The 23,951-nt window shown below is 49.3% G+C and overlaps 1 protein-coding gene across 1 annotated transcript in view; it reads right to left on the reverse strand.

The window, feature by feature from the left end:
* The window catches only part of SHANK2 (SH3 and multiple ankyrin repeat domains 2), a 2,937,835-nt gene that overhangs the window by 2,724,467 nt on the left and 189,417 nt on the right, over window positions 1–23,951 (reverse strand). The window lies entirely within an intron of this gene.

Raw genomic sequence — 23,951 nt, forward strand, 5'->3', positions numbered from 1 at the left:
GCCACTTCGACTTGGCAAAATAACTCCCCTGCAAAACATAAACCTTTTTAAAACTTATCACTCATCCCAAAGGCAGGCTCTAAAGGCTCTTAGAGTCAGGGGAAGTATTTAAATAGTAGGACGAGTATATTTAATCTCGTCTTTTTTCACTGTGACAAGGCTGGCTTCCCGTTATTCGTTTACCTTATTATATTTCTAAACTCATATTGGGTTCAACTAGAGGAAAATGTTTTCAACTCATTTTAGTAGTAAAGTTGAATTTAAATTTACTATTTTTGGAAATGCAAGTTTTGGAAAGTCTTCATTTCCCTGCTTAAAGTTGCTATTGTCTTTCTGTGAGTGACTTGTTGTACTTGGGCTGGTGATGGCTCCCACTGTGAAACTGCAGTGCGATGTACCTGGCCCTGCTCCGGGTCCACGCTCATCATGGTCAGCCTGAACTTGTGACTTTGACCCATTCCGGCATGCCCAGAAACCTATTTTGGGCACTTTACTCCTTTTAAATATTCATAACTCTGGTTTCACTGACCAGATCTTTGTCATTTTGGTGTAATTTTATTTATTAAAATACTTTCTATTTGATCATTCTTATTTTGTGTTTTCACTTTATTGCAGTCCAAATGCTGTATAAATTCTTTACATTTTTCCTCTAAGTTAAACTCAACTGTATTTTTGCCAGGCTACCAGCGGGTTAAGCACAGGTATATATTTAGTGACATTTGTGGTTCACACTGAAAAGGATTATGATTATTGTTTAAAGTGGGTCCACATCACCTTTAACAAATAATCCAATTCTTACAGCGGTCATTTGGAAATCAGTCTTCACCCTGCTCCAATCGGAACAATTCAGCCCAAACTACCAGACCAGGCCCCCTACAGACGGAAACACAAGCAATGCCAGAAACGTTCGACCTACTTAGGTCTGTTGGGGCATAGAACAACCTTGACCCGGCGCAATTCACTTATAAATCCCTTTCAGCAGGTGGTTAGCAAGCTCTTTAGCTAGAGTTTTAGGCCTTGTGTGTATAAGTGAGAGTGGACCATACAATGCATATTTGGCAGCTGGCCAGTTAGGTTTAAGCAGTAACGTTCACTCATGTCCCGGGGAAGGGAGCCCCTTTAGTGACTACGGTTTTGTGTGGCTTTCACTGCCTAATTCCCTTTGTCACCTCTTTAGTCTTAAAGGCCATTTCTAAAGTGGTGTGGTCTTTGCTACTTAGGTGTGCATTTGGTAGGGCATTCATGAATTCTCTTTGTGAAGCTGATTGTACCATTTTCGAATAACCATTTTTTCTTAGCTGCTCCTCATTTGGTTCCAAGTCATGCTGTGTGGATGTCGCTCTCGTCTGGGGCTTCACCAAGGTTCGGAATCAGAAAATGTGGACATTGCAGTGCTACTCAAGTGCGATTCCGAAACGCATCTATCTTGAGCTCGATGTATGCCGTATATGATACTGCACTAGGTTGTAATACAGTGCACAGAGTCCAGGGGTTCCTCTAAAGTGTACAAGGCTCAATGCGAAACCCAAAGTACTCTATTAGTGGTAGTGTGGGAGAGCAGCCTTAGGCCTAACACAGAGGAGTGTAAGACATTTATTGCGCAACCGTGACCAATAATGGACACACGAAGGAGATCAAGACCAGTTTTTAGAAAAATTGTGCTTCCTATGTATTTTATTTGGAGACTTTTTGCTATGGGGCGTATGTTTCAATTAAAGTGCAATATTCATACAGTTCAAGAATATCTTGTGGAGGAAAGCAATTGAGGGCTATTTCAAGCCAGTATACAATTTACAGTTCCGGTCTTCGGGTGGGTGGTCAGACTAACAATGAGTTCAGGGTCAGTCGCGTGGTACTGAGGTACCTGTATGGTGCAGACGTTAGTATCTTCTCCTAGGCTGTCGATACCAGCAATGATTTTTACCCTCGTGGTCAGCGGGGGCAATGAGCGGGATAGGTTTCAGCAGGCGGCCAACGTAGTTACTGTCGCTGACTGGCAGTCTGTGGCTGTAGATCAGATGGGGAAGTCTGCCGTCGTCGGATCGTCCTGGGGAAATTGGGGTTGGGCAGACGGCACAGGAGGTGAATGACTGGGTCACTAGAAGGAGGGTACTGGCTCTCGGGCCCGGAGCTGTGGACAACTCGGGCGTGGGGCCAATAGAATTCCTCGAGGTTGTGGAGGTCGTCCCATTGCGGTGCTTCCTTCGAGCAGGGTAGAGTTGCGTCAACACAAATGCTGGTCCTCTACCACTGTGGTCTTTGGGAGATATTTGGTAGCAGTGAGACACGTCGACACCAGTGTTGGTCCTCAACTGCGGTGGTTCTTGGAGTTCTTTTGTATCAGAGAGTTGTGTTGACAAGAGTCAGTACTCTCTGTGGTGGTTCTTGGAGTTCTTTTGTATCAGGGAGTTGTGTCGACAAGAGTCAGTACTCTCTGTGGTGGTTCTTGGAGTTTGTTTCTTCTTGGACATGGCTGCTTTCCACTGGTGATTGGAATGTTTGTCAAACGCAGCAGTGCTCTGGGGCATAGATCTAGCCCTGTTTGAGGGGTCCCCCCATCTTCAAGATGGCTGGGACTGAAAGTTGTGCTTTACCTCGCTGCCCTGGCCACCCCGTAGGAGTGGGGTTGGCAGAGGTGGGCACACCTCCTATCTTCTTTAATTTTCCAATGGTTTTCCTGCTGAAAGTGTTGGTGTAAACCATGGGTTGCCATCTGCTGCTAGCAGCAGAGGCTGGGGCTCGCATTATAAAGGTGGTAAGCCTTTGAAGCTCACCTCTTTGAGCACTGGCCCATCCTGGGGGAGGAGGCATGGCACCTCTGCCCAGGATGAGAATTGTGTCTGGTTCCAGAGAGCAGGAGCTCTCTACCCAGGGGTCCAGAAACATGCCTGATGGTGGCTGGCTGCCTACAGCTGGTCAGAGACAAAACCAGGGTTGGTACGGATTCAGCGGGCACCTCTGAGATGCCCTCTGGGTACATGGTACAATAAATCCCACACTGGCATCAGTGTGGCTTCAGTGAAAGGAGTAGTTTCATACCAAGAACTCCTGTATTCAGTGAAGCCATCAGGTGGCTGTGGAACTCAAGTTGTCGAGTTCCCAGCTCATGTACTCTCTATGGCTTCATTGGTACCTACACTATTAGGAAATGGTGTCCAATATTCTAGAAACATATCTGCTCATGCAGATATACCATCACCTGTAGTATAGTGCACCCTGCTTTAGGGCTGGGAGGCCTGCTAGAGGGGTGACTTACCTATACTACCAGGTAGTGCTACCTGGCATAGCACCCAGGCAGTGTGCCATGTCGACTTTGTCATTTTCTTCCTCACAGGGGCATGCAGGCTGCAAGGGCAGTGGGATGGTCCCAGCTTCTGGGAGGTGGGCCTAGTGGGATAGCGTGGAAGACTTGACCACCGCTGCCGCCTCCTCACTTCCTGGATGTTGGTTGTGCACGGCTGCAACCATGACAGCAAGTGACCGTCGTCCCTCCCTTTTGGCTACATGGACTCACTATTTCAGGCTTCAAGCCCCAGCCTACCACCGCAGAGACTTGATCTGAAGGTACTGTCTGCGCCCTGATGATGTACCGCATCGAGCACCATAGCAGTGGATGGCATTTAAATCAAGAATGCACTTAATATTTTAGTATGTCAGGCCGCAAGGCAGGCACTCGCTTACAATGCGTTTGCAATCTTTGAAGGACAAGGCATGCCCCATCTACTCCTATCTTCATTGATTGCACCTACTAGATTTTTCTTATGTTTTACCACTAGTGACCTGTAACAAACACAACCATTCACTATTGAGGCTCCACACTCTGTTCTGCCACTAACTGCACTTATATTCAAACTTCCCGAAATACAAAAAAACAAAAGGGTACACAGCCTTGTTCACACAGTCCGCCTGCGTTCATCAGCTGTAGTGCCAGATGCAGAGGCAGCATCCTGTTCATAGCATGTATTTACCACACTACCAAATTCACGGATTTGGGTATAAACAAGTACGAACTGCTCTTCTGTTTTTACCAATGTTGCCTGCAGACATTGTCTTTTATCTTATTAGTTTCTTAGCTTCTGCTGTGTGAGTCAGGGATTCAATGGGGGAAGCTGCATGAGCCGTTGATTTTTTATGTATCCTGGCGGTTTTTTATCTTACTGGATTATTTCTTTTTATTTGATGTGCATTTGCTGTATTTTCTGAGTGCTTTTATGGTTTTTAATCAGAACCGAATAAAGCTTTCTTTGGGGGCACCTACCTGCCGCAGACGGGCCGAGCTCCGCTGAGGCGCAGGAGCGTTGTGCGTGCAGGCTCCAGCGCTGGCCGGGCTCCGCCCCCTGACCCGGACTACAACGTCCAGCAGCCCCGCACCTTCCAGCCAGGCGACGCTGCCGCCCCAGAAATCATAGCGCGCCAGGAGGCGCTACAAAGCACAGACCGGGGCCGAGTCCCTGGTGGGACCTCTTCTTTGGGGGCACCTACCTGCCGCAGACGGGCCGAGCTCCGCTGAGGCGCAGGAGCGTTGTGCGTGCAGGCTCCAGTGCCAGCCGGGCTCCGCCCCCTGACCCGGACTACAACGTCCAGCAGCCCCGCACCTTCCAGCCAGGCGACGCTGCTGCCCCAGAAACCTTAGCACGCCAGGAGGCGCTACAAAGCACAGACCGGGGCCGGGTCCCTGGTGGGACATCTTCTTTGGGGGCACCTACCTGCCGCAGACGGGCCGAGCTCCGCTGAGGCGCAGGAGCGTTGTGCGTGCAGGCTCCAGCGCCGGCCGGTCTCCGCCCCCTGACCCGGACTACAACGTCCAGCAGCCCCGCACCTTCCAGCCAGGCGACGCTGCCGCCCCAGAAACCTTAGCGCGCCAGGAGGCGCTACAAAGCACAGACCGGGGCCGAGTCCCTGGTGGGACCTCTTCTTTGGGGGAACCTACCTGCCGCAGACGGGCCGAGCTCCGCTGAGGCGCAGGAGCGTTGTGCGTGCAGGCTCCAGCGCCGGCCGGGCTCCGCCCCCTGACCCGGACTACAACGTCCAGCAGCCCCGCACCTTCCAGCCAGGCGACGCTGCTGCCCCAGAAACCTTAGTGCGCCAGGAGGCGCTACAAAGCACAGACCGGGGCCGAGTCCCTGGTGGGACACCTTCTTTGGGGGCACCTACCTGCCGCAGACGGGCCGAGCTCCGCTGAGGCGCAGGAGCGTTGTGCGTGCAGGCTCCAGCGCCGGCCGGGCTCTGCCCCCTGACCCGGAGCAGCCCCGCACCTTCCAGCCAGGCGACGCTGCTGCCCCAGAAACCTTAGTGCGCCAGGAGGCGCTACAAAGCACAGACCGGGGCCGAGTCCCTGGTGGGACCTCTTCTTTGGGGGCACCTACCTGCCGCAGACGGGCCGAGCTCCGCTGAGGCGCAGGAGCGTTGTGCATGCAGGCTCCAGCGCCGGCCGGGCTCCGCCCCCTGACCCGGACTACAACGTCCAGCAGCCCCGCACCTTCCAGCCAGGCGACGCTGCTGCCCCAGAAACCTTAGCGCGCCAGGAGGCGCTACAAAGCACAGACCGGGGCCGAGTCCCTAGTGGGACATCTTCTTTGGGGGCACCTACCTGCCGCAGACGGGCCGAGCTCCGCTGAGGTGCAGGAGCGTTGTGCGTGCAGGCTCCAGCGACGGCCGGGCTCCGCCCCCTGACCCGGACTACAACGTCCAGCAGCCCCGCACCTTCCAGCCAGGCGACGCTGCCGCCCCAGAAACCTTAGCGCGCCAGGAGGCGCTACAAAGCACAGACCGGGGCCGAGTCCCTGGTGGGACCTCTTCTTTGGGGGCACCTACCTGCCGCAGACGGGCCGAGCTCCGCTGAGGCGCAGGAGCGTTGTGCGTGCAGGCTCCAGCGCCGGCCGGGCTCCGCCCCCTGACCCGGACTACAACGTCCAGCAGCCCCGCACCTTCCAGCCAGGTGACGCTGCTGCCCCAGAAACCTTAGCGCGCCAGGAGGCGCTACAAAGCACAGATCGGGGCCGAGTCCCTGGTGGGACATCTTCTTTGGGGGCACCTACCTGCCGCAGACGGGCCGAGCTCCGCTGAGGCGCAGGAGCGTTGTGCGTGCAGGCTCCAGCGACGGCCGGGCTCCGCCCCCTGACCCGGACTACAACGTCCAGCAGCCCCGCACCTTCCAGCCAGGCAACGCTGCCGCCCCAGAAACCTTAGCGCGCCAGGAGGCGCTACAAAGCACAGACCGGGGCCGAGTCCCTGGTGGGACATCTTCTTTGGGGGCACCTACCTGCCGCAGACGGGCCGAGCTCCGCTGAGGCGCAGGCGCGTTGTGCGTGCAAGCTCCAGCGCCGGCCGGGCTCCGCCCCCTGACCCAGACCACAACATCCAGCAGCCCCTTCCAGCCAGGCGACGCTGCCGCCCCAGAAACCTTAGCCCCAGGAGGTGCTACAAAGCACAGACCGGTACCTCGTCCCGCGAGGACGCGCGCGGGACGCGCCGGGAGAAGCCCGGGACAAGGCCGGGAACGTCTGAGGCCGCCGTGGGCTGGCAGAGTCTGGGCTGGGCCCTGTCTCTGTATCCTGCTCTACTATATCTTACTCCTTTCGTAGTCATTATTGTCTACGGCTAGAGTCCCTCAAAGCAGCTATTTTGTGAGTATCCGTCGGACTATGTTTTGCCTGTTCTAAAAGGTTTGGCTATATCTCCTTGTCTATACTTCTGTATAATTTCAGCATAACTCTTGCACTTAACTATGGAGAAGCGCATATGTCCCGTGGGGACTCTGGACGCATACCTCCTAAGGGCTGATTCAATAATAAACAAAGAGATTCATCTTATGGAGCGCAGACTCTCAATAGACCCTTTTCAATTGTCCCCACCAAGAGTAACTGTGCAAAGTACCCTTTCTTCCCTGAGTAAAACTCCGTCACTTAGTCCTCCCATTTCATCAGTGACTCTGACTACCCAAATCTATCCTGTCACCACTGTTAATCATACCTCCCCTGTTTCAACTAGTGTTAAGGGCCCGCAAACTCGGGGGAAAGCCAAGCACTCATTAGATCTGGCTACAGGGATTACTCAGAAGAGTAGCAGGTCAAAGAAACAGAGTAAAAATTAGGCCTGGGCCAAAATTCCGTTCCGTTCGCGGAAATTGCGATATTTTGGCATTTTCGCGTTCCGCGGAAAGCGCGAAAATGTCAAAATTTCCGCATTCCGCAGCTTAGCGATAATTTTTTTCTTGCTCGCGCTGTAAAACAATACATTCTCGCGCGCGCGCGATCGCCTTACCTGAATCCCTGCGTTCTCCGACAAGTTTTCTTGACCCGGTCGCGTTCTCCACGAGATGTTGGATTTTGGTAGCCATTTTGCGCTGTCTCGCGAGAGTTCGCGGCCGCATTAAAGTCATTTTTCACGCGATCACGTCATTTGTCGCGCGATCACGTCTTTCTTCTCGCGATCATGCACCGCGCGAGTATGAGAAGATTGAGATCTCGAACATGTCATTCTACATCGCGAGCCAGAGGATGAGGACGCGGGCACGTGAAATCGAACGCGAACAGGAGAAAGAGACCGCGAACACGTCATATCCAACGCGACAGGGACAAAGAAGAGAACGCGATCATATCGTTTTCGACACGCCGGCGGAAGTAATGTGAAGCTCGAGAACTCAACAACGTAAAATTGACAATTTGGAGAGGAATATCGGCTCTAGCAGCATGAAACCATCTGCAAATACTGATTTTGGATGAAAAGAACTCCTTACATTCACATTTGGCTTTCCTTTTTTGTGCAAGGAGTCATTTTTTTACAAGGTGGAGAGAGGGAGGAAGTGACACAGAATCTCCAACTTCCTGTTCCTGTCCAGCAGGCTCCTCCCAGTGCTTTGTCCATCTCCTGCTCATTCTGCCTTTGGATTTGGAGCTGGAAAGATCACTCTTTTTGTCTGCTGCATCATTGCAATTGGATTTCAGGATTTTTGGAATAGGATATTTTACAAGTAAGTGGTTGTTGTGTTTGATTGTGGGCATTGCAGTTGTTGTGTAACTACAATTTATTTTTGATAATTAATTAATTATCATCATTCCTTTTTTTTTTTTTTTTTTTTAAATTTTGTGGGTTGTAGTAGTAGGCCCGAGCTAGCCATGGGCATGGCCTCATGGGTGTGTGTGTGCATGATGAAGCAACTGTTCCTTTTGTTTTTTTAATATAATTCATTTTCAAGCACATTTAGGGCATGGATGGCATTGGATTGAGTTGGGGAAGTGTGTTTTTTGGGGTGGCCTTGCTGATGTTGTTGGGCCTGGCCATGTGGCTGGTGGCCATTTTGAGGCCTAGGCCTGCAAGCTTGCCTGGCCTTGTCTGCCAACAGGCCTGCTTTCATCCACTGCTACCAGAGCAGGTAGCCACAGCTTTAGTAATCTACTGTTTTCTGTGTGCTCTGTTGAATTTAGACATCATTTAGGGCATGGATGGCATTGGATTGAGTTGGGGAAGTGTGTTTTTTGGGGTGGCCTTGCTGATGTTGTTGGGCCTGGCCATGTGGCTGGTGGCCATTTTGAGGCCTAGGCCTGCAAGCTTGCCTGGCCTTGTCTGCCAACAGGCCTGCTTTCATCCACTGCTACCAGAGCAGGTAGCCACAGCTTTAGTAATCTACTGTTTTCTGTGTGCTCTGTTGAATTTAGACATCATTTAGGGCATGGATGGCATTGGATTGAGTTGGGGAAGTGTGTTTTTTGGGGTGGCCTTGCTGATGTTGTTGGGCCTGGCCATGTGGCTGGTGGCCATTTTGAGGCCTAGGCCTGCAAGCTTGCCTGGCCTTGTCTGCCAACAGGCCTGCTTTCATCCACTGCTACCAGAGCAGGTAGCCACAGCTTTAGTAATCTACTGTTTTCTGTTTGCTCTGTTGAATTTAGACATCATTTAGGGCATGGATGGCATTGGATTGAGTTGGGGAAGTGTGTTTTTTGGGGTGGCCTTGCTGATGTTGTTGGGCCTGGCCATGTGGCTGGTGGCCATTTTGAGGCCTAGGCCTGCAAGCTTGTCTGGCCTTGTCTGCCAACAGGCCTGCTTTCATCCACTGCTACCAGAGCAGGTAGCCACAGCTTTAGTAATCTACTGTTTTCTGTGTGCTCTGTTGAATTTAGACATCATTTAGGGCATGGATGGCATTGGATTGAGTTGGGGAAGTGTGTTTTTTGGGGTGGCCTTGCTGATGTTGTTGGGCCTGGCCATGTGGCTGGTGGCCATTTTGAGGCCTAGGCCTGCAAGCTTGCCTGGCCTTGTCTGCCAACAGGCCTGCTTTCATCCACTGCTACCAGAGCAGGTAGCCACAGCTTTAGTAATCTACTGTTTTCTGTGTGCTCTGTTGAATTTAGACATCATTTAGGGCATGGATGGCATTGGATTGAGTTGGGGAAGTGTGTTTTTTGGGGTGGCCTTGCTGATGTTGTTGGGCCTGGCCATGTGGCTGGTGGCCATTTTGAGGCCTAGGCCTGCAAGCTTGCCTGGCCTTGTCTGCCAACAGGCCTGCTTTCATCCACTGCTACAAGAGCAGGTAGCCACAGCTTTAGTAATCTACTGTTTTCTGTTTGCTCTGTTGAATTTAGACATCATTTAGGGCATGGATGGCATTGGATTGAGTTGGGGAAGTGTGTTTTTTGTGGTGGCCTTGCTGATGTTGTTGGGCCTGGCCATGTGGCTGGTGGCCATTTTGAGGCCTAGACCTACAAGCTTGCCTGGCCTTGTCTGCCAACAGGCCTGCTTTTTCATCCACTAGGATCAGAGCAGGTAGCCACAGCTTTATTGATCAAGTGTTTTCTATGTGATCTGTTGAATTTTTAGACATCACCTTCCTGAGAGTGTAGTGTGTGGCTGTACACAGTACTAGTAGTATAACATAGCTCTAGTTAAAAAAAAGTCATAAATGGCTAGACTATCTTTTGTTTGCACTAGTACAGTACTAAGTAACTGAACCACAAAAACAAATGCAACATTTCACTGATGTTCTTCTCCTGTCTTCTTTGCTTTTAGGTGCACAAAAGATAGAGTAGGAGGTGTCATCGGCATCACCTGGCTACCCGTTGTACTGCCAGCCAGACAGAAGTCCTGCTGCGCATCACGCCCACGTGTGACCAGAACTTGTTGTGCATCTGCCTCCTGCCTGACATCGGAAGAAGATGGCCCCAAAGAAAGGTACCAGGTCCAGTACCAAGAAAGTTGCTGGTGAGAATAAGGAACAGAAAAAGGAAGTGCCATTAACCACGACTGGTGGTGTGCCGGCCAAAGTTTTTTTTGGCACCAAAGCGTTGTCCGGGAACCAAGCTGGGACCAGCACAGCGGTCCAGCAACCCCACCAACCTAGGCCCAAGGGCTTTACTGTCGCAGAGGTAGCCAGTCTACTAACGGGCAGCGATGTTGAAGAAATGTCATTACCGCAAAGTAGTACACAATCAAGTTCAACGGAGGCGCAAACTCAGCATATCAGTGTCAAGCCGCCGCAACCAGAACAGCAGCAGCCGCCGCAACCAGAACAGCAGCAGCCGCCTCAAGCAGAACAGCAGCAGCCGCCGCAACCAGAACAGCAGCAGCCGCCGCAACCAGAACAGCAGCAGCCGCCGCAACCAGAACAGCAGCAGCCGCCGCAACCAGAACCGCAGCAGCCGCCGCAACAGCCCACCATAGTAGTTGTTGCTCCTGACGTAGGGGCATTTCAGGAAATCGAGCTTCCTGCAGACAAAGTGGAGCGAAGTCAAACCACTGTTTCAGAAGATCAATTGTCTTCCAGACCACCAGCAAGGAAAAGGAGGCTTAGTCCATCATCTTCTTCTTCAAGCCCCGCTTCTGATGATCGTGATGACACTTGGGTCCCACCAGCTCGGTCTGAGAGTGAAGTACGCCACAAGACATTGCTTCTGAAAAGGAAGGTCCCAGAAAAACTTAGAGTTATGGAGGTAGATGTAGAAGAGGGGGGTGATGATGTTGATGAAGACGAGCCAGTCATCACGCACATTACTCCCGCCCCAAAGGGATTGGAGACCGACATTCTCACCCTATCCAGAAAGGCTGCTACTGAGCGGGATGTAGCACGGATCTCACCAACACAGGTTACACCACCACTACCTCCAGCTGCCATATTTTCAAAGGCCCGGCAGGGACCTACATCCAGCTCAACCATCTCAGTAGGAAGTGGTAGTAAAAGTCACAGTGTAGGTGGACAGGGTCACATATTTTCAAGCACCCCCTCAAGTTCATCTGGTGTTGAAAGTGGCACATCCAGCAGTGCCAGAAAGTTCTCCTCCCCAGTTTGGGACTTCTTTTCTGTTAGCGCCAAGGAGGAGAACGTTGCTATATGCGCAATTTGTCGGCAAGGTGTTCGGCGTGGTAAGCTTGGTACAAACTATGGTACCGGAGGACAAGCAAGTCATCTCAGAATACACCACAATATCGTGTGGGAGGATCACCTACGTAAGTTAAAAGAAAGTAGGAAAACTAAACCCTTTGAAGTTGGTCAGGAATCAGGGAGCGATATTATTGTGGTGGCAGGTGAAGAACAGGGAGGCATTTCTAGCCCTGTCTCCAGTAGTGCAGTCACTGCAGTGGTAACGCCCACATCCTCCTCAGTAACATCAGAGTGGCACCGCAGTAAGAGCCATACTCAGAGTGTGGGTGAGACACCAAGGCGACCGGCGAGTACCTCAATAAGACAATCTGTGTCGTTGAGCCTTAGTGGGTTAATGAAAACAGCACCACTAAGGAAAGTAAGCCAGCCTACCATTGACAGCATGTTTAGGTTGGAGGGGCAGTTCCAACGCAACCACCCAACGGCACGATTGTACAATGCGAAGCTGGCTAAAATGTTAGCGCTGGACCTTCATCCTTTTTCATTTGTGGAAGGGGTGGGTTTCCTTGAATTTGTGTCTGCCATCTGCCCGAAATGGAAAGTTCCCAGCCGGTCCTATTTCGCAAGAATTGCTGTTCCGGCACTACATCATGATGTGCTGGAATTGGTTGGTCACGGTTTGCAGCAGAGTGCTGTGCACAATATCCACCTGACAACAGACATGTGGACCAGTTGCCAAGCCACAGATTACATGTGCATCACTGCACACTGGATCTCTTTTGTGGGGGTTAGAGGTCAACTATCTGCACAAGGTGTTGTTGACACAGCTGCGATTTTTGAAGGTACTCGGAAACATGCAACTGTAGCCATGTTCGCCATGGAGAAATCTCATACGGCTGAAAACATTTTAGAAGAGTTTCGCACCAAGGTTTTGGAATGGCTGCGGCCCAGAGGGCTTGGTATTGGTTTTGTTGCCACAGACAATGGCAGTAATGTACTTAAGGCCATGGAACTTGGTTCCTATTTCAGGGTTCCGTGTTTGGCACACTGCATAAACATTATAGTGCAAGACTTTCTGAAAAAAGAACCCATAGTAAGCAATTTACTGGCCATCTGCCGAAGAATATGCACTCATTTCAGCCATTCTTTTAAAGCTCGGAAGCAGCTGAGGATCCTCCAACGTGAGCGTAGGATGCCAGTCAAGGCACTCATCCAGGAGGTGGCAACACGTTGGAACTCAACGTATTACATGCTTGATCATCTGTACGAACAGCAGAGGTCACTCAATGAATATGTCTGGTACAGAAGCAGTGATGCTAGTGTTAAAGGCATGACCCTTCAGAGGGAGCAATGGACCCTAATTCAATGCCGGACTGAGATGCTGTCTCCTTTTGAGGTCTTCACACGTGAAGTCAGCAAGGAGGACTGTACAATGGGCCAAGCTATCCCATTGTTGCAAATGCTAGAGCATGAGCTGAATAATGTGTCTGAATCCTACAAAGGTGTAGAGGACAGAAGGCAAGCCCATGACTTGGTGGAGAGCTTATCCAGGCGCTTACCAGAAAATGTAAGGATACAAAATAAAATTTTGTCACAAGAACATTACATTTGTGCCACAATTCTGGATCCACGTGCAAAATTAGGACTATTCCTTTCTTTTTCCGACAATGATGTTGCCCGCTACAAAAGTTGTATAGCTGAAGCAGCCATCAAGTTTGAAAATGAAGGGCTGCTAATTAAAAGCCCGCCACATCAACCCACAACAAGTACTGATACTGAAGCAGGCCATGCAGAATCAAGTGCAACTTCGTCGGCTGAGGGCAGTGCGGTTGGCTCACAATCGCAACACTCACCATCACCATCGACTACAAAAACAATAACTGGATCATTCGGCCGAGTACAATCATTATCAGATTGGTATGTAAAGATGGGCCTTAAGCACAGTGCTGATGCACAGAAAAAACAGCACAAAAGCTTACCAGCAGCAACCCTGAACATTGAGCGGATGGTCCAGGCCTATCTGGACGACCCAACAGAGGTGTACGTTGATCAAAACCCAGTGCAGTATTGGTATAGGAAAAGGTCTGAATGGCCACAGCTCAGCAGGCTGGCGATAAGCTATCTGGCTTGCCCTGTCGCAAGTGTCTCTTCCGAACGTGTTTTCAGTGTTGCTGGTTCCATTGTAACCTTGAGAAGGACCAGTCTATCTCCCAAAAACGTGGAGAGGTTAACAATGATCAAAATGAATCAGCACTTCATACCACCGAATTACACAATGCATGAATCAACAGAGGAAGATGAGGACAGTGGGTCAGGTGACGGAAGTATTGTGTCAGATGATTACCTACTACTGGAAGATCCCCCAGAGTTTGAGGACGAGCTATACTTCCCTGACAATTAGGCTCGCACTTACTGTCTTCCTCCCTTTTTTCCCCCTTTGTTTATGTGTCTGTCGTTCCGGTTATAAACTTGTGAATCGCAACAAATGCATTATCACCGTCTTCTACTCTTCTAATTTAAGATACAAGTTTCAGGTGTCTGCCATTTGACACTACAGTCCTCAGAATCCAGCTCCTCCGCTCGACCATACTGCATCTCCTGCTCAATTCCATTTCCCTCATGAATGATGATTGGATGATGGTAACAACAAATTCAAACTTTCCTCGTCCTTCCAAAACAAGTGGACCATGAATCAGATGACTACTATAGCTATCCTCCTTCAGAGCCGAGAGAGACTGACCATTAACTGAAAATAAGATGCAACAGGTAATGATTGATGCCATGCATTGGCCGCAGAATAGCAGACTGAATGATGTAGATTTTGTTGTGTGTGTTACGCATGAATTGATGTAATTGTGCACTGCCACTAATCAACTTTCTACAGAACACACTAGTAATTACTAATTTTCCCCTTCTTGCAAACAAGAAATGTGTACTTCTCCTGCATCTTGGTGATACATTGCTTTTAATTCAATACAGGAAGGGGACTCACTCAATCTGCGCAATGCAAATGACTGTGACTTAACAGCACCGTCCATCATGATGATGGCGAAAGAGACGGCCTGCAGCGTTAACGAGATGAGATGCAACAGGTAATGATTGATGCCATGCATTGGCCGCAGAATGGCAGACTGAATGATGTCGATTTTGTGGTGTGTGTTGCGCATGAATTGATGTAATTGTGCACTGCCACTAATCAACTTTCTACAGAACACACTAGTAATTACTAATTTTCCCCTTCTTGCAAACAAGAAATGTGTACTTCTCCTGCATCTTGGTGATACATTGCTTTTAATTCAATACAGGAAGGGGACTCACTCAATCTGCGCAATGCAAATGACTGTGACTTAACAGCACCGTCCATCATGATGATGGCGAAAGAGACGGCCCGTTAACTTAAGATGAGTAGGAACAGGTAATGAATGATGACAATTAATGGCATGCATTGGACACCTGACTCTGAGCTATTGGTCTTTGTGTTTGCGTTGTTTGTTGTGCACAAAGTGATGTCAAAGTGTACTAGTGGTAATCTATCTTTCTGTACACAATAAAGAATGACTCAAGTCAGTAATATTTATATTTCTACTCTTGTTGTGTCATAAAAATTACACTTGTACTGCAGGACGATCTCCAGTCAGTCAGTAGAAGTATCAGAGCTGATGATGAAGTCAGGAGGATGTTTCATGAGTGGCATAAAACGGAAAAGCCTAAAGGTAAACACGTCAACAACAACCACAGCACACCCAAATGTCTGTGTAGAAGTTGAATGGAGTGTAGCGGTGGGATGACTGCAGTGCATTGATTTTACTAACTTTAACTGTAAAATGCTATGTTTGGAATGGATAATGTGCTTTGCGTTTGTCCAACTCTTTGAGAGAAAAAAAAAGGACTCTAAAGTGTTAACGTAGGATGTGCTAATGGTAAGCACTGTGGGCCTGATCTCTCCTGTTACTGTTGAAGGTCTATGCTGGAAACAGACTACAGTAGAGATGATGCATATGCATACATGCCACCTCGGAAAGTGTTCTTGTTGCACTACACCATCACTTGTGCATTTGTTTTCACTTTCTTTCTGAATATCCCCTTTGGTTTTCAATCTAAAATTACAGGCCGGGCCTTGTCCAAAACTTTGTAAAACATTACAATGCATATTAATTACCTTACCAATCAATCACCTTTTTATTCCAGCCGGGCAGTGGCGAGTGGCGAGGCGACACACCCAAGATTGATGGACGAGAGGAGCAAGAGGAATGCCGAGATGCAAAAAAACAGTCCACATTTTTGACCAGGATAAGACAGTAACAGTATCCACTTTTCACTTCTTTTAAATAATTTGATTAATATCTTGTATACATTCTTTACAACAGTGTGTTCTTGGAGTTGTTATTATCAATCATCATTACGTTTGCTCTGTGTTTACGATTCTTCACTACCAATATTTAAAATTTCTATTTGCTATCTGTTAAAGTATTAAGGCTGGAACAGAACAAGAAATAGAAGTGTATGTAATCCGGGTCTCATCATCATGCATGCATTGCCTTTTTCTCCCTTAACATATGGAATGGATATGGTATGGTAGTCTTCAATGATTGTCGTTTGTTTGTCTATGTATGCATACTGTTTTTCTATGTCAAACCTTTCCCAAAATCCCCCTTCCCATCCAATCAACGGACCCTAACCCTCTTCCCCCGGGCTGTGTGACTTATTGTCGAGGTGTAACTAAATTAAATGTACACCAATACTTAATCACACACTTGCTGGGGCGGATGTGGTGAAAGCAACACTACTTCAATTTCAATGCAGAGCGATGATCTTCTTCTGCTTGCCCACCCATGAGTAGGATATTTCAGAGGTTATTTTATTTAACAAAGGAACATATACCTCAGCATGAATTGCCGGCATTGATTGGATTTGTTTGTTGTCATTCCTCATATACAGCACTAACTGTTAGACTGTAGGTATAGTCAAGTGACTCGAGGCGACAAAACTATAGTTTGTAACTCTGTCTAGTAGGCTATCCTCATAATAACCGTTACAAAAACAAATGATGGATGGAATGCTGACAATGCATACATTCTCCCCCAGTCAAGAGATCTGGGTTAAATCCATCGTTCTTTTGCCCACTACACCACCCCAGTTTAGACATGGCCATATGCAAATCAGTCTTGACCCTGTGCCTCATGGGAACAGTCCAGCCCGAACTGCCAAGCCATGTCTTCCCTGGACCGGAATCAAGCATCCTAGGACCGGTTTCTGGCTATCAGCCGTCATCAGCCAGGATAGCTTGACTCCAGTGGCATAGTGAGCACGGGTCCCACGTCTGGGAATACCCATCCCACTTAGGGCGAAAAGCGTTACAAAAAACAAATGATGGACGGAATGCTGACAATGCATACATTCTCCCCCAGTCAAGAGATCTGGGTTAAATCCATCGTTCTTTTGCCCACTACACCACCCCAGTTTAGACATGGCCATATGCAAATCAGTCTTGACCCTGTGCCTCATGGGAACAGTCCAGCCCGAACTGCCAAGCCATGTCTTCCCTGGACCGGAATCAAGCATCCTAGGACCGGTTTCTGGCTATCAGCCGTCATCAGCCAGGATAGCTTGACTCCAGTGGCATAGTGAGCACGGGTCCCACGTCTGGGAATACCCATCCCACTTAGGGCGAAAAGCGTTACAAAAAACAAATGATGGACGGAATGCTGACAATGCATACATTCTCCCCCAGTCAAGAGATCTGGATTAAATCCATCGTTCTTTTGCCCACTACACCACCCCAGTTTAGACATGGCCATATGCAAATCAGTCTTGACCCTGTGCCTCATGGGAACAGTCCAGCCCGAACTGCCAAGCCATGTCTTCCCTGGACCGGAATCAAGCATCCTAGGACCGGTTTCTGGCTATCAGCCGTCATCAGCCAGGATAGCTTGACTCCAGTGGCATAGTGAGCACGGGTCCCACGTCTGGGAATACCCATCCCACTTAGGGCGAAAAGCGTTACAAAAAACAAATGATGGACGGAATGCTGACAATGCATACATTCTCCCCCAGTCAAGAGATCTGGGTTAAATCCATCGTTCTTTTGCCCACTACACCACCCCAGTTTAGACATGGCCATATGCAAATCAGTCTTGACCCTGTGCCTCATGGGAACAGTCCAGCCCGAACTGCCAAGCCATGTCTTCCCTGGACCGGAATCAAGCATCCTAGGACCGGTTTCTGGCTATCAGCCGTCATCAGCCAGGATAGCTTGACTCCAGTGGCATAGTGAGCACGGGTCCCACGTCTGGGAATACCCATCCCACTTAGGGCGAAAAGCGTTCCAAAAAACAAATGATGGACGGAATGCTGACAATGCATACATTCTCCCCCAGTCAAGAGATCTGGGTTAAATCCATCGTTCTTTTGCCCACTACACCACCCCAGTTTAGACATGGCCATATACAAATCAGTCTTGACCCTGTGCCTCATGGGAACAGTCCAGCCCGAACTGCCAAGCCATGTCTTCCCTGGACCGGAATCAAGCATCCTAGGACCGGTTTCTGGCTATCAGCCGTCATCAGCCAGGATAGCTTGACTCCAGTGGCATAGTGAGCACGGGTCCCACGTCTGGGAATACCCATCCCACTTAGGGCGAAAAGCGTTACAAAAAACAAATGATGGACGAAATGCTGACAATGCATACATTCTCCCCCAGTCAAGAGATCTGGGTTAAATCCATCGTTCTTTTGCCCACTACACCACCCCAGTTTAGACATAGCCATATGCAAATCAGTCTTGACCCTGTGCCTCATGGGAACAGTCCAGCCCGAACTGCCAAGCCATGTCTTCCCTGGACCGGAATCAAGCATCCTAGGACCGGTTTCTGGCTATCAGCCGTCATCAGCCAGGATAGCTTGACTCCAGTGGCATAGTGAGCACGGGTCCCACGTCTGGGAATACCCATCCCACTTAGGGCGAAAAGCGTTACAAAAAACAAATGATGGACGGAATGCTGACAATGCATACATTCTCCCCCAGTCAAGAGATCTGGGTTAAATCCATCGTTCTTTTGCCCACTACACCACCCCAGTTTAGACATGGCCATATGCAAATCAGTCTTGACCCTGTGCCTCATGGGAACAGTCCAGCCCGAACTGCCAAGCCATGTCTTCCCTGGACCGGAATCAAGCATCCTAGGACCGGTTTCTGGCTATCAGCCGTCATCAGCCAGGATAGCTTGACTCCAGTGGCATAGTGAGCACGGGTCCCACGTCTGGGAATACCCATCCCACTTAGGGCGAAAAGCGTTACAAAAAACAAATGATGGACGGAATGCTGACAATGCATACATTCTCCCCCAGTCAAGAGATCTGGGTTAAATCCATCGTTCTTTTGCCCACTACACCACCCCAGTTTAGACATGGCCATATGCAAATCAGTCTTGACCCTGTGCCTCATGGGAACAGTCCAGCCCGAACTGCCAAGCCATGTCTTCCCTGGACCGGAATCAAGCATCCTAGGACCGGTTTCTGGCTATCAGCCGTCATCAGCCAGGATAGCTTGACTCCAGAGGCATAGTGAGCACGGGTCCCACGTCTGGGAATACCCATCCCACTTAGGGCGAAAAGCGTTACAAAAAACAAAAAATGGCTGGGTTCAAACTGGAATGGCATGGTGAGCAAAAAAACGATGGATTTAGGCCCAGATCTCTGTACTGGGGTGAATGTATGACATTGTTCTGCATTCTGTCCATCAATTGTTGTTTTTGCATTTGTCACCCCGAGTGGGAAGGGTATGCTCAGACGTGAGTCTTTTGCTCTCCATGCCACTGGAATCAAGCTATCCTGGCTGGCGAGGGCTGAAAGCCCGAAACCGGTCCTAGGATGCTTGTTTCCAGTCCAGGGAGGACCTGGCTTGGCAGTTCGGGCTGGACTGTTCCCATGGGGCACAGGGTCAAGACTGATTTGCATATGGCTGGGTTCAAACTGGAATGGCATGGTGAGCAAAAAAACGATGGATTTTGGCCCAGATCTCTGTACTGGGGTGAATGTATGACATTGTTCTGCATTCTGTCCATCAATTGTTGTTTTTGCATTTGTCACCCCGAGTGGGAAGGGTATGCTCAGACGTGAGTCCCTTGCTCTCCATGCCACTGGAATCAAGCTATCCTGGCTGACGAGGGCTGAAAGCCCGAAACCGGTCCTAGGATGCTTGTTTCCAGTCCAGGGAGGACCTGGCTTGGCAGTTCGGGCTGGACTGTTCCCATGGGGCACAGGGTCAAGACTGATTTGCATATGGCTGGGTTCAAACTGGAATGGCATGGTGAGCAAAAAAACGATGGATTTAGGCCCAGATCTCTGTACTGGGGTGAATGTATGACATTGTTCTGCATTCTGTCCATCAATTGTTGTTTTTGCATTTGTCACCCCGAGTGGGAAGGGTATGCTCAGACGTGAGTCCCTTGCTCTCCATGCCACTGGAATCAAGCTATCCTGGCTGATGAGGGCTGAAAGCCCGAAACCGGTCCTAGGATGCTTGTTTCCAGTCCAGGGAGGACCTGGCTTGGCAGTTCGGGCTGGACTGTTCCCATGGGGCACAGGGTCAAGACTGATTTGCATATGGCAGGGTTCAAACTGGAATGGCATGGTGAGCAAAAAAACGATGGATTTAGGCCCAGATCTCTGTACTGGGGTGAATGTATGACATTGTTCTGCATTCTGTCCATCAATTGTTGTTTTTGCATTTGTCACCCCGAGTGGGAAGGGTATGCTCAGACGTGAGTCCCTTGCTCTCCATGCCACTGGAATCAAGCTATCCTGGCTGACGAGGGCTGAAAGCCCGAAACCGGTCCTAGGATGCTTGTTTCCAGTCCAGGGAGGACCTGGCTTGGCAGTTCGGGCTGGACTGTTCCCATGGGGCACAGGGTCAAGACTGATTTGCATATGGCTGGGTTCAAACTGGAATGGCATGGTGAGCAAAAAAACGATGGATTTAGGCCCAGATCTCTGTACTGGGGTGAATGTATGACATTGTTCTGCATTCTGTCCATCAATTGTTGTTTTTGCATTTGTCACCCCGAGTGGGAAGGGTATGCTCAGACGTGAGTCCCTTGCTCTCCATGCCACTGGAATCAAGCTATCCTGGCTGACGAGGGCTGAAAGCCCGAAACCGGTCCTAGGATGCTTGTTTCCAGTCCAGGGAGGACCTGGCTTGGCAGTTCGGCTGGACTGTTCCCATGGGGCACAGGGTCAAGACTGATTTGCATATGGCTGGGTTCAAACTGGAATGGCATGGTGAGCAAAAAAACGATGGATTTAGGCCCAGATCTCTGTACTGGGGTGAATGTATGACATTGTTCTGCATTCTGTCCATCAATTGTTGTTTTTGCATTTGTCACCCCGAGTGGGAAGGGTATGCTCAGACGTGAGTCCCTTGCTCTCCATGCCACTGGAATCAAGCTATCCTGGCTGACGAGGGCTGAAAGCCCGAAACTGGTCCTAGGATGCTTGTTTCCAGTCCAGGGAGGACCTGGCTTGGCAGTTCGGGCTGGACTGTTCCCATGGGGCACAGGGTCAAGACTGATTTGCATATGGCTGGGTTCAAACTGGAATGGCATGGTGAGCAAAAAAACGATGGATTTAGGCCCAGATCTCTGTACTGGGGTGAATGTATGACATTGTTCTGCATTCTGTCCATCAATTGTTGTTTTTTGCAATCCTCATAATAACCAGCATTCAGTTTTTTTGTCAAATATTTGAGCATATAATTGTTGCTCGGTAAATTCTGTGATGTACTTCATTCAACTACTCCTCTAACAGTCTCTCAAAGGCGATTGACTATCTCCTTTTCTTTTTTTGGAAATGCTGCCACCCTGCCAGTGTATACTACTACTACTATACTACCACCACCACCACCCCAATCATGGCATGTATGAAAAAGGAAACCATCTTCACCATGCAGCCAGTGCTGTGCCACAGTTGGACATAAACATCAAGCACCGGTAAGAGAGAAGTTTGGGGGAGGCAGAATTAATAATGGACATGTTGTCAGTGATTTCAGTTTCAAACACCACTCCAAAGAATGCATAGTAGGACCAGTCAATGAGTGAGGTGTGTCGCATCTATCTGTTTGTGTCTTATACAGTCAGCAAATTATTGAAATCAAACACACGCTATGGGCGGCCATGCACCAGCAAGGAAACAGTGTGATGTAAAACAGTTACCCCACCTACAAAACATTAACAACATTGCATGTAACATAGAAAAATATATTTAATTGACCCTAACAAATAAACTAAACCCACAAAAGCTGACCCACCCACCTCCCTAACCCCAACGACTGTCCATAGAAGTAGAGAACGCCCAAACGAGTGAAGAACGAACAGGAATTAAAAAAGGGGCAGTGACAGGGACTAACTGGTGGGGCGGGACTGGAGGAGGACACGCATCTGGTCCTCTAAATGGGCGACGCGGCGTCTAAGGCCGCGGCAGTTGCAGCCACAGTGGGGGGGGGGCACCGGAGATGACACGGTGGCGGCGGGCAGCCGTCCGGCGGTGGCGCCGTACCGCTGGAGGGCGGTGGCTGGGGCCCGGGGCACTGGAGGAGGCTTCAATAGCTGCAGCAGCCTCCTCCTCCTCCTCGGCTAGGACCACCAGCCGCCGGTATTCCTGCTGGATTGCCTCCAGCTTCCGGCGCCGTGCCTTGGCGGCCAACTCCTTACGGTTGAGTTTCGGAGTTGCTGTGTATCAAAAAGAAAAAAACAAGACAATTGTAAAATATAGTCTTAATAAAACAGTAGGACAAGGTAATTATTTATACACATAGTGGCATGGTAGAGTAGCACTATAAAATAAAGCACAGTAGTACATAACATTTTAAATGTCGCCCGTCCTTCTTCCTTCCACCTGTCTTACACTTCTTAGTTGAACAGTGCACCAGGTGCTCTTCTCCATAAAACTTTCAAAGCGGAGTTGAAATCAGATAGATGAGGACATTGGTTACTCAATACTCCGGCTCCTAGTCCTATACCAATTAAAGGGAATTCTAGTCTTCTAGTTCACTCTTCAAACGTCCCCAAGAACTCATACTTACTTACGACATCGGATAGCGGGCGGACTTTGTCCGCCCGCCATCCGACTGCTAAAAAGGGTGGGGGTCCCGTGGGGACAATTAATTAGGATGATGCGCCCGGCACAGTGGCGGGCGCACCCTGTTTTTTAAAATTTAAATTCTGGTTGGCTTTGCTGAAAGCAATGCTAAAATGTTGTGCTGCTTTTCCAAGCACAACATGACGGGCCTCGCACGGAGCCTGTCACGTTTTGCTTTGAAAGTCGGGGGGGTACCATAGCATCGGTAGGTACCCTCCATGGGGGCCCCCAAGCATACTCTGCAATGTGTGCATGCCTTTCCGTGGCGGACGGCAATGCCGCCATGCAAAGGCATTCCAAAATGCAGATTATATGGCTGCCGGTGTGGTGAGAGAGACACCACCGCCATATTGAACCCTTTTCCGCCTGGACATGTCTGAATATTTTCTACAGGGATGGCGGGAGGTTTGCCCCTGCGGTGACGGCAGTGAATTCCAGGCGACCCGGCGGGGGCAATACGCCCACCATCCTAATGGGGCCCTAATTCACAACTGTACAGTATACATATACATACAGTACACCTTAGCAGTGAGTGTGCTGTCAAGTTCAACAATAGTTAAAGATTATGAATCTAACTTACCACCGCCTGCCACTGGTGCTGCCACTCCCCCTCCGTTGCTATCTGCAACTGCCGCATCCTCGCCCTCGGCATCGCCTTCGCTGGCCCCAGCAATGGTGGTCGGTAGTGCGCCTAGAAAACATTACACATTTATTAGGCGACATATACACCTCCCCCCTATTGATCAGTAGCAAGGTTGAAAAATGAGTTAATACTAACATACATCACTAGTACAAATCAGGTAGTAGTAGAGTAGACACTAAGTTATATGATCATTGTAGCATTTGCTTGATTAGCCCTAGCCATGCACATGTGACGTTACCTTTACCTTGCAGCTTCTTAATACACCTTTGAGCCCACATGACCTGCCTCAAACTGCTACTGTCTAGTCTACGCGCTGCGTACAAGCGGTCAACAAACATTAACAAGCCACTTTTTTAGGAAGAACTGGTGTACTACTGTTACTGTTAGTCCATATTGCTTAGCCATAGATGCTACACTTTTTGGCACGGCTGAGAAATGCTTGCAAGTTGCAATATACTAACGCACACCATTTCTTTTTTCGCATTACAGACGCAAGATTCCCTTCTACGAACCAGAGCTTCTGAACGATGCACCAACTACCAGTACTAGGTTCTTCTGAGGTGAGGGGTCCCTTCACTCACATCTTCATTTATAAATGTATATAAACTAAATTGCTATGGGATGGTGGTGCTGCCTTCCACCACTGTTCAGTTATCATGATTTAATTCCCAACTGTATAAGTGTAACAATGTATATTGTTTTAATGTTATTGATTTGCCGGTTGGTGCTGCTAAGAAAACAGTGTACAGACCTTCTCAAATTGAAATAAACATTTTAAACTTACATAGACTTCGTGGTATTTGGTGTGGAGTGGACTAACTTACACGAGTGAGCAAATTAAAGTAAGGGTGTGCATGTGAAT

The sequence above is a fragment of the Triturus cristatus genome, chromosome 3_1, assembly GCF_964204655.1.
Source record: "Triturus cristatus chromosome 3_1, aTriCri1.1, whole genome shotgun sequence".
NCBI classification, from domain to species: domain Eukaryota; kingdom Metazoa; phylum Chordata; class Amphibia; order Caudata; family Salamandridae; genus Triturus; species Triturus cristatus.